This window comes from Aspergillus pseudoviridinutans (genome assembly GCF_018340605.1).
Source record: "Aspergillus pseudoviridinutans IFM 55266 DNA, scaffold_2, whole genome shotgun sequence".
In the NCBI taxonomy this organism is placed as follows: Eukaryota; Fungi; Ascomycota; class Eurotiomycetes; order Eurotiales; family Aspergillaceae; genus Aspergillus; species Aspergillus pseudoviridinutans.
Window position 1 is genome coordinate 4878636 of NW_025091282.1, and position 11564 is coordinate 4890199.

Sequence of the window (11564 nt, forward strand, 5' to 3'; positions counted from 1 at the left end):
TAGTAATAAGATATTATTATAGACTTCTGTCTGATCTATAACTATCTTAAGAACCTTAATATCTTTTTAAATAATAATATAGATTAGTTATCCTATTTTACTTTAAGAAGTTAGGGTGAGTAAATAGAGCTCTATATTTATTAGTTATATAGTGAAGCAAGGGTTTACTAGAAGGGATACCTGCAGCCTCTATAAAATGATTCTATACTTTTACTTACCTATATAACTATCTTAGCTTAATATTCTTTGCTGTATAGGTTTTAGTATAAGATATTTTATTCTACTAAGAATAGAAGTCTACTTATAGCTTAATATTTATAGGATAAAGGACTATTTAATAAAATTTTTTACTGCCAGGGACTTACTTAAGTATAGATAGTATAATAGGAGATTAAGTAGAGGATAGGGCTATAATCTTAGTTAGTATAGCCTCTGAACTATTATTAGGAATAAAGTATAAGATAGAAGAACTTAGCCTAATTATAGATTAATAGGCTTAAGTCTTAAAGGAAGACTATATATCTAACTGCATATCAAATTCTTAAGAATTATCTATAGATAATAATAGAGTAGAGAAGAGTATTTTTAATTTAATAAATAAAAATTTTAGGGATTATAGAGAGACTAGAATTAGAATTTTTTAAGAAGATAGGAAAGAGTAAAAGAGTATAGGTATAAAGTATTTAGGATTAAGTAGATTTCTAATTTTAGATACTAAATAATAATAATCCTACTAAACCCTAAATATCCTAATAAGAGATTAGGAATAAGTAGGTACTTATTTCTTATACTAACTAAAAAGAATCCTACTAACTGCTAAATCTCTTAATAAGAGATTGTATACTAGTAAGAAAAAAAGGAAAAGAATAAAAAAAATAAAAAAGAAAAATGCATTACTATCTATAATATTAGAAGTAGTACCCCTATATAAGGAAATAAAAACTAAAAAGAGTAGTGGTAGTGCTGGTAAGATGATTATTATACTAATAGTATAGAATATGTCTTGCTATGAATAAATAGCTAATACCTTCTTTAAGAAGAACCTCTTGCTAGAGGACTTGCTCCTAAAGGACCTACTATAAGGGGTATAGAGTCTGGCTTTTAGTGGTTTAACTTACTAGTGTTATCTAGGGGATGTTAGTTATCTATTATATTCTCTTAATAAGAGATTATAATTAGTAAATAGAAAATATATACCTTTTGCTTTTACCTTGCTAGTCTTTCTCTTTAGTAAGTTTTCCTTAACTAACTTTATATTTATATCCTTTAGTGCTGTTATCCTATCTGCTATTAAGTAGTTACTAAATTCTAATAGCTTAGCTGCTAGAAACCTAGTCTTTTTAGGGGTACTAGAGGATAACTTTTGCTGAATATATATAGTATACTAGGTAAGGTCTTTATTAAAAAAGTCTATCTATAGACTCTAGCCTACTTACTCTAGGATGCTAGCAAGTTCTTTTAGTATATTATAAGCTTTATTATAGTTATCCTAGTTAAGATTAGTAGATGTAGATTCTCTTATTAAGAGACTTATAATATACTTAGTTCCTAATAATCTCTAGTTTAGGTACTCTAACTATATTCATCCTATACTTAAGGGTTATAAGTATAGCCTACTTTAGTAGTCTATAATAGATTATAGCTCTAAATACCTCCCCTTCTTTAGTAAGGATCTTCTTCATATTCTTAGTGCCTAAGGCTAGAGTCTATTAGAATATTAAATTATCTTTTATATTAGTGTCTATGATAAGAAAACCCTAGTTAGACTCTCTAATAATATTAATCTCCTTATTCTAATAAATATTAGTATAAATCTTATATTAGGAGATTTAATTAGCATACTCTATAGTCCTTCTTATTAAACTCTGCTATAATACTACTAAAGTAAGGGCCTATATAGTTAATTATAGACTATAAGAGGTATATCTAGTTTTAATATCTAAACTATTTATAGTATATTACTAACTTACTCTTAAAATTTACTATAGCAGCTTTATCCTCTTTTTTCTATCCTTATATAGTAATACCTATAATAGTAGCTGGTTTTTCTTTTTATAGATCTTTGTCTAGCAGGGTAGTCTAATATAAAGTTAATTAAAATCTACTATTAAGTGATTAGCCTTATTAATATAGTGGATGAGTTATGCTATAGTGGATCCTAGTCTACTAAATTAAAAACCTTGTAAATAAAATCTTATAAGTATTTAAGAAGGTCCTTATTAACTAAAAATGGCCTAGTTGTACCATTGGTGAGTGTTAAGGTTAGAGAGATATACTCTTTAATAGCTTAATCCTATATAAAACTTTTAAGGTCATTAGTTATGGCAGCTGGATATTTCCAGGATGGTTCTACCTAGAATATAATATATTTTAGTACCTCCCTGATAATTGTACTAACCTTATATTTTTTTATTAGTAATGACCTATACTTTTGTTAGTATATGCTAGAATCTAATAATAAGAGATTTACTATTCTTTAAACCTTTCCTCCTTGTTATAAAATATTATAAATATATAGATATACTAATTATTATTCAGGGCCTCTAAAAACTGTGGGTGATAGTATTTAAGTATATAAGTTTTGATAACTACTAGCTCTGCTAGTACTTACTAAGTTAATAGGTTATTACTAATACTATCTAGCAGCTGAAGAAAATCTAAGATGTTTTAGCTATTAAAGTCTTTTTTTAGGAAGGAAGAGAGTATATATAGTATTTAGATAATGATTTTCCTTCTTTTTAAGCTTGAAGATATATTTCTAATTATTAAGAGAGACTAATAGGCCTATATCTCTAAAGATATTATTATAGAGCTTCCTAAACTTTTTAAAGAAGGGTAAATAAATCTAATATTAAGAGAATTAGTATCTATATATTAATTCTTTAGACTCACCCTTATAAAATCCAGCTTCTGAGAGATGATGGTTTCTAAGTACCTAAGGGAGGTGATGTCCTGGCTATATATTAATATAAAAAACTTAGCAGTAGCTTGGAACTTATAATATCTTAAAAGAGTAAGAATTCTAGGTACTGATTTTTGGTCTACCCTGAATATTAACATAGCCTATTTAATGAAGAAGGAAGGGCTGAGTTTATAGATATTATAGTCCCTAGGGAGGTTATTAATAGTATCTATAATGGTATGTATTAACTCACTACTTATATTTATCTTATAGACTATTTTATAATTAGCTTGTAGGTAATATAGTAAGGGTTTATCTAATTACTCCTTATCCTAAATATTATAAGCCTATAAATGTATCTATAGTAAGTTAGCTCTGGTATAAGTAGAAATCTCTTATTAGGAGATTTCTTACTATATTATTAGGTAGCTTAATCTACTTACCTTATATATTAATATTACCTCTTATAGTAGTCTTACTTATCTCTCTGCAGAGACTTATTAATACCTCTCTTCTATACTATCTAGCCTGGAGGACTAGTACTGTAATACCTAGGATTAGCTATGCCTAATTAATAGTAAGTAAGTCTGTGGTCTGCAGGTGGGATTATATTATAAGTTTATCTAGGTTATCTAGTGTTAGTTATGCATCATTAGTCCTTGTAAAAATCTAAGTAAGGTAGGTATTAAAGTCTGACTTAGATAGTATGACCTACATCCTATCATCTAGTATGTACTAGTGGATATTTATTATAAATTACTATTTAAGGTTATTAATATATTTTTAGTTTAAGGTATAATTTTAGCCCCTTCTCTACTGAGTCTATAGTAGGTATATATTAAAAATAATAGTTCCTAGAAAGCATTACTCTAGACTCTGTATTATTTTATCTTTGCTAATCTTAACTTCTTATATAATAGGGATATTAGCTTACTTATCCTTCTTTTTCCTTCTTATATTGCTTTGAATCTCCTAATAAGAGATTATAAGGTGGGAGTAAGGGTTATAGAATAGATAATGAATGGGCTAGTAGATTATAAAATCTCTTAATAAGAGATTTTAAGAGTGGGTGTCCAGACTTAATAAATAAATAATAAATGGGCTGGGAGATTAAAAAAACTGAATTTTAATAAAATCTATAAAAAAGAAGAGAAAGAGGTTCTGTAAGGTTAAGGAGCATTCTTATTAATATATTTAATACTAGTATTATTCACCTCTCTATTGATGATATTTAATAGTGAATATTATTGAGTAGAATTAATTGTTCTTTATATTATACTTAATTAATTTAAATAAGTAAATAAATAAAGAAAGTTTGATATTTAGTTGGTTATATGACTGCTTAGTAATCTCTTCTAATAAGAGTATTATATAAATGTGATTATTATTAAATTATTAAGTGTTGTGAATTTGTGATATAGGTTCTATATATTAATTAAATACTACTCTCTATGCTAAAATGTATTAAATCCCTTATTAAGAGATTTATAATATAGCCTTCACAGTAATACTTATCTTTTTGTTATTCAGAAAGACTTTAGTTATATAAATATAATATTATAGTATATATATTAGCACTCCCTTATAGGTATTTTTAAATATATAGTCTATCTACCATATATATTAAAATTTAAATAATCTCTTATATAGATTAGAAAAGTGTTCTTATATAGTTATATTTCTTTTTTCTTTAAGTATATATCACAGTGTGTGGGTAGAATATTAAGATATTAATATTAAAGGAGAAGGTAAAAAGAAGTTATCTATAATTTAAATGTGCTATATTAGTAGGTAAAAACTATATATTTCTGCTACTTAGCTAACTATGCTTCTTAATTATACTTTATCCTAGTAAGAAATTATATAGATATATAGATAATATATTTAGACTATACTGCCTTACTATGACTATTAAATCTTTATAAGTAAATTATAGAATTACTTTCCTATAAACTTAAGAAGTCTATATAGGCTATACCCTATACTTCCAGAGCTAGGGACCTCTTATTAGCTAGAAGAATTTCTTACTATAGAGGTCCTAATAACTATTAGTGCTAGGAGACAGGCACTAGTTTTAACTAAACTTAATATTAGGGCTGGGTAGTTTGCATCATGATACTATTAATTATAAGGCTGAAAGTATTTAGAACTAGGTCTTTTGCATAGTTAAGTATAGCCTTTAAATTATAAATTAAATTAAGACAGTCTGTAGGATATAATAAAGATTAAAGATAAAATTAATATATAATATATTATAATTTATAAACTTATAAATCTAGCCTCGCCATGTCAGCGTTCCAGTATGTTTATAATAATATTAATGGGCTTATGGGTTATAGATTATCCATAATATCTATAATATTCTCTTAATAAGAGATCTTTCCGCCTACTAAAAGTAGTATAGTTTAAAGTTATGTATAAAATATAGGTAGAAGGGGTATCTATAATCTAACCTACATGGATTTTAAGGTGGATGACTAACATTATGGGTTAACCTAAATCCTATTTGGGTTGGGTTGAACCCCATGTAGATCCATCCAAACCCAACCCATGACCAGTCTAGCAACCTCTAATATCCCTAACTACTATTTATCTACTGTTACGACACCAACACAGCCGCACTAGCGCCAGGCGGATGTGACAGGCAGAATGAAGGGATTAATAAATACCAATCAGTCCTGAAGGGATCACTAAGTAATCTGGGAGAATGCTTAATCTGGATAGGGATTCTATAGAAATACTATTTAGTTATGCCCTACTATATACTTATTAGGTATTCTATATAATAATAACTAATAGGCTAATTCTAGCCTCTTATAACTACTACACTAGAAAATAGGTAATACTAAGATAAGGAGTATTAGACCTACTCTATAATCTACTCTAGAGATACTCTAGAAGTAGTAATAAGAGTTATAAATAGAGTTATAACTAAGGAACTATATAAGGATACTTATTATTATTATATCTAGTACTCTTAGTTTTAGTTCCTTATATTTAATATAAATTATTTACTTAAGTATAAGATTACTAGTCTAATTTATTAGTTACTCTCTACTATTAAGTATATATACTTAATAGGCCTTGCTTCTATCTCTACTATTAATATTCTTATATTACCTTAGATTATCCTTAACCCCCAGAAGGTTATTATATCACTATACTATTAGGCTACTAGGACAGTAGACCTCAGGCAAGTATAGGTTATAGTCTAGGGACTATAATACCCCATTCCCAAAGTAGGTGACTAGCAGAGAACAGCAGAGATGGATCCCAGGGTGTAACAAACAGATAGCTGTATAGTCTGAGCTAACAGCATTCACGATGGTGCAGGTCACCTTAAGAATAAAGCAGGCATAGTTCTCAACACTACTACCCTACTAATTAGTTTACGTATTAGTGATATCTTAGATAAACTAATCAACTAGGTAGCTATTAGTACTATAGCTCTTAATGCTATTAACGCCCACTGTGATAGCATTGCATGCGGCCTACACAAAGTGCTGGATATATAACTAGATTTTATCCTTAGTTAAGGGCCTTGGGGCTGGCACCTCTGCAGTAGCAGGAACATCACTAGTAGAGATAAGGTCAAATCTAGAAACATTTAGTATATCTATGCTTGCTACACAGCCCAATGCCTATAGCTGTATATAGATGTAGGAGCCTTTCATATATACAGCATTAGTAACTTCCTTCTAAGCTATAATCTAGGCATTGTTTCAGATACTAGGTACATGGATAACTACCTGCTTAAGGGGTGATGATGGTTCCTTTAGTAATGAGGAGGGTTCCTGGCATGGAAGCGCGCTGGGCATAATGCTCCTTAACTAGGGGGAGAGGGACATGGGCATTATTAATGCGAAAGTAGGTTATAGAAGCTATTGCTATGTGATGAGAGAGCTCAATATACCTAATATATAAAGGGGTGAAAAGCTTGGTCATAATAGGCATAGTAATATTTAAAAGTATTGCTGTCTGGTGATGGGCTAGAGCTACTAAACCCTTAATAAAATAATAAACTAAAGTAAGACTTAAATAAGAAATGCTGTTAATGAAACTCAAGTAAGCACTATAATTATTATATAGTTTATATTATCTTGGGCCACTGAGCCCTKAGAGGATGATTTCTAATAGGATAATTTGTCATTAGCAGTTAGTAATAAACTGTTGGTCTGAGGTAGTAATCATGTCTGAGCACTGCGAATGAAGCATATAAAAGGAGTTACCTTAATTAGCTAATGTAATTAAGTGTGGGCTTATAATTATCTTTCTTCCACCACTTTCCACATTGCAACATTAGTTATCTATATCAGTTGCACATCAGGACAGGTGCTAATATTCAACATTGATCCTTAGTGACTCCTACACCATCTGTAGGCGGTGGCCGCTGGCAGCATTCCAAATCTGGATAGCTATATTATATAAGGCAGAAGCAACTAGCTTTAGATTAGGTAATAACTAATAAGAGTGCATATTTCACCCTAACTAATCTATATTAGCCCTTAAGTATCTGCAGGCAACGGCCGCTGGTAATATCTTAGATTTATTATATTATATACTATTCTGTGGAACGTCACTACATAGTCCTACTATAATACTAGAGACATACCTTTCTTCCTGTAGGGGTACTTATTATAAGTTTTTATGAAGATATTGCTATAGTTAAGGTACTAATAATTTTTTTTTAGTTTACTATACTTGGACTGGCCTAAATCCATAAAAAGTAATGATGAATTTTCTCCAAGCTATATAAGACCCATACATCACCTAAGATCTGTGAATAAGTAAGATCTTCTAGACCCAGTCTGATAGAGCCTCTTTCTATAGTCAAGGCCAGTTAAAAAATTAGTTTATATAGTTGACTGTGATTAGAGTGGCATAACCGACCTGCAAAAATCAAACCCAAACCTCACTGAACTCACAGTGGTGCGGGGTCAGGGGCAAGCCTAGGGAATCACTTTGGGTTTGGTTAGGCTACCCTAGACCTGCTCTAGGTTAGGTAAAAATCATAGTTTTTAGTTTTTATAGTTTTTTAAGTTAGGTTTAACCAACCTACACTATTTTACCTAGAAATTATTAAATTCTAAATATTCTTAATTAATATTAGTATTAGTAGATAGCCTGAATCAAGGGTTATCTAGTGATATAAATATTATTTAAAAATACCTAGTGGTTATTAAGATATAAGGGAATAATTATCTCTATCATAGGTTAGTATGAAAGTAGTACAGAGATATATATATAAGGGCACCAGGGTCTGATAACTACTATACCTTTTAAATAATTTTTAACTACTACCTATCCAACCCTATAGATATCAAATTAATATTTTAGATCTAGATTAGTATGATGATAATTACTATATATTTTATATAAAAATCATAATTTTATATAAGTATGCTTGATATAGGGCCTCAGAGGGGTCCTGAAGGGGGGAATAGTAAGGGTTAAAATAGTTAAAATTAGCAGTTTAACTAACCTGAAACCAAACCGAATCTAACTATAGTTAGTTAGTATAGCCTATCTAGGCCTAGTAGTAGGTTTTTACAGTGAAAACCGCACCAAACTGCATCGGATTTGATTTAGATTTGATTTCTAAAATTTCAACTCAAAATCACAGCGGTTCGGTTCCAACTAAGGTTGGACTTGCCTGAACTCGCACCAAATGCAACTCTAACTGTGATTACTCTGATAAATACAAGGACTGTAACTGTATAAGGAACCCAGATGTTGCATGATTGAATTTCTTTAAGCAGGACCTTAAATCAGAAACAGTCACACTAATTAGCTGGAAATAAGGGATCTCCGCAATCACACGCGTTCACTAAATTGCGATATTTTTCGAGCAGGTAAAGGCAACATCAACAGATTTGGTCGATATGTAGTTATTTCTTAATCTAACTATGGTTAGATTTAGTATATTTAGATTATCTTATTAGATATAAGAGAGGCTGAGAGCTGATATAATATATGAAGTTCACCATTGAGCATGAATAATCATGATGTTTATGTATATATTTATATATTTTATCATGTTTTGAGCTGTAAACTATGAACTCACCTAACATGGCTTAAATATATTATTTATGAAGTCAGGATAAAACCTTTATATATAGAGTCTTATATAAATAACATTTTGAATTAAAATAATCAGTATATAAGGAGATATTGTAACATCTTATAGTAATAAAATATTAGTTTTAAATAGTGGTTTATCCAACCCAAAACCTCCCTAACATTATAATGGCCCATCAGGAGGGGACCTGATCATAGTAAAATTAGGGTTGACAAGGGGGGAGGTGATCAGGGTCATCCATCAGTACCCCCCAAACTAGTCAAACCTTAATATTTTTGAATGATTTAAAATGATTTATGATGCTAACTAGCTAGTCTATTAGATTCTAATATTAGATTCTARATTAATCACTAGGAAGGTGGTCAAACTAGGGGGGTAGSGGTCAGGTCGAAATTTTTGGTTGGGGTCTGCCAAGACCACTATCTGCGGGAAGCCTATACCCTTTTAGGCCACCATCTAGTATGGATTAGTGCCTGAGGCATCTGGTAGGCTAGTAGGGCCTAAGAATTCAGGCAGAAACTAGAAGAAAAATTAATTCTTAGTATTCACTAGGGGTCTAGTACTAGATAACTAATTATAATTATTTTTAGTAAATAGTAGATACTTTTAGCTATAGAATAATAATAGTCTGATTAGGTAAGCATGATTCCTAATTTTTTAAAAATTCTAAAAAGGTAGTTTAAAATTTATTACCTACTAACTAATTATAATTATTTTTAATAGATAGGCCTAATTTCTACTAGTCTAGTGATATATAGCATACTTAGTAATATTTAGTCTAGAATTTTTAAATATTCTTAGAAGTTAGTATTTTATAAATTTTATACAGTAGAGTTTATATAGATATATATTAAAGAGGGCTTAGACTAGGGGCCTAGCTAGCTAGATAGTAATAAGAACTAGTTACTACTACTAATCTAATAGGAATAGTAGATATATATATTTTAGTCTACTAGATAGAGATAAGGTAAGAGAGAAATATATATATTTAGAAAGTAAGAGAGAGGTAAGAGAAATTTAGAGAGTAGACCTAGCTATCTAGGCTTACTAGTTTAATAGTTAGTATATAATCTATAGATATATATATAGTTATAGTAGAAGAATATATATTAATAAGTTATTAGAAGAGAGATAAAGTAGAATAAGAATATATATAATAAGTATATTAAAGGGTAATAAGTTATATAGTATTAGAATAAGTATATATATATAGAAGGAAAGGAATATATCTTAGAAGTAGTATAAAATAAGAATAAATAGATAATAATAGAATAGAATATAGATAGTAAGTAGATAAGAAGAAGAAGATAAAGTATAAATAGAATAATAAAGTATATTATTTAAGAAGAGAATATAATAAGAAAAAGAAGGGAGTATATATTAATCTTTAATCCTATTAATATATATAATTAGAATAAGGATAATAAAGATAGAGAGAGGATATAATAAATAAATCTAATTAAGATAACTAAGAAAGAGATTAAAGGTTTAATATAAGAATATAGAAGTTAGAGAAATATTATACTTAGTAAAGAGTAAAAAAGGATAATATAGTTAGTATAAGATATTAAAAGAATTATATTAAAAATTCAAAATATAGATAGTAAATATAGATATTAAAGAGAATAGATAAAAGAATTATTCTAATCTATATAAAATAGATAGTATAAGTAAAGATATAGTTAGTATAGTTAATATTATAGTAATTAAGTTAGAAGTATAAGGATTTAGATAGTAGTATTAAGTACTAGGTTAGTAATTTAAAGATAGTAGAGAGAGTAGTAAAAAGAGAGAATAAGCCTAACCTCTATAGGATAGAAGAATATAAAGTATAACTACTATTAGGTATTAGATCTAGAGTTAGAAATAATCTAATAGAGGGATCTAATAGTAGTAGATAGTGGTAGGCTATTATATAAAATCTAGTAAGTAAATATTTTATTCTCTTACTACCTAGTTATCTTACTACTAACTAGGCCTATAGATTCTATTAATACCTAGCTACCTTAGAAACTAGATATCTATAGGTAAAGAGAGGGGGTAGTAGAAGAGAAAGCCCTTAACCTCTATAAGGTATTATTCCCCCCAGGGAGAAGGGGAAGKGGGAGAGGTAGGAGAGAGGTAGATTAGGAGGTTAGAGGTAGGTAGAATAAGCAGATAGTAGAACTACTATAGGATAGAAGAGTATAAATTAGAACTACTATAGGATAGAATAGATATAAAGTATAACTATTATAAGGTAGAAAGGGGTGTGAAGTATAACTACTATAGGATAGAATAGATATAAAGTATAACTACTATAGGATAGAATAGGTGTAAAGTATAACTACTATAGGATAGAATAGGTGCAGAGCAGAACCACTATATAATAGAAATAGGTGTAAAGTATAATAACTATGGGATAGAATGGGTACAGAGCAGAACCACTATATAATAGAATGGGCGCGCAGCGGAACCGCTATGTGATAGAAATGGGCGCGAAGCAGAACTGCTATGGGATGGAATGGGCGCGAAGCGCAACCGCTATGGGATGGAATGGGCGCGAAGCGCAACCGCTATAGGGTTAGGGTTAGGGTTAGGGTT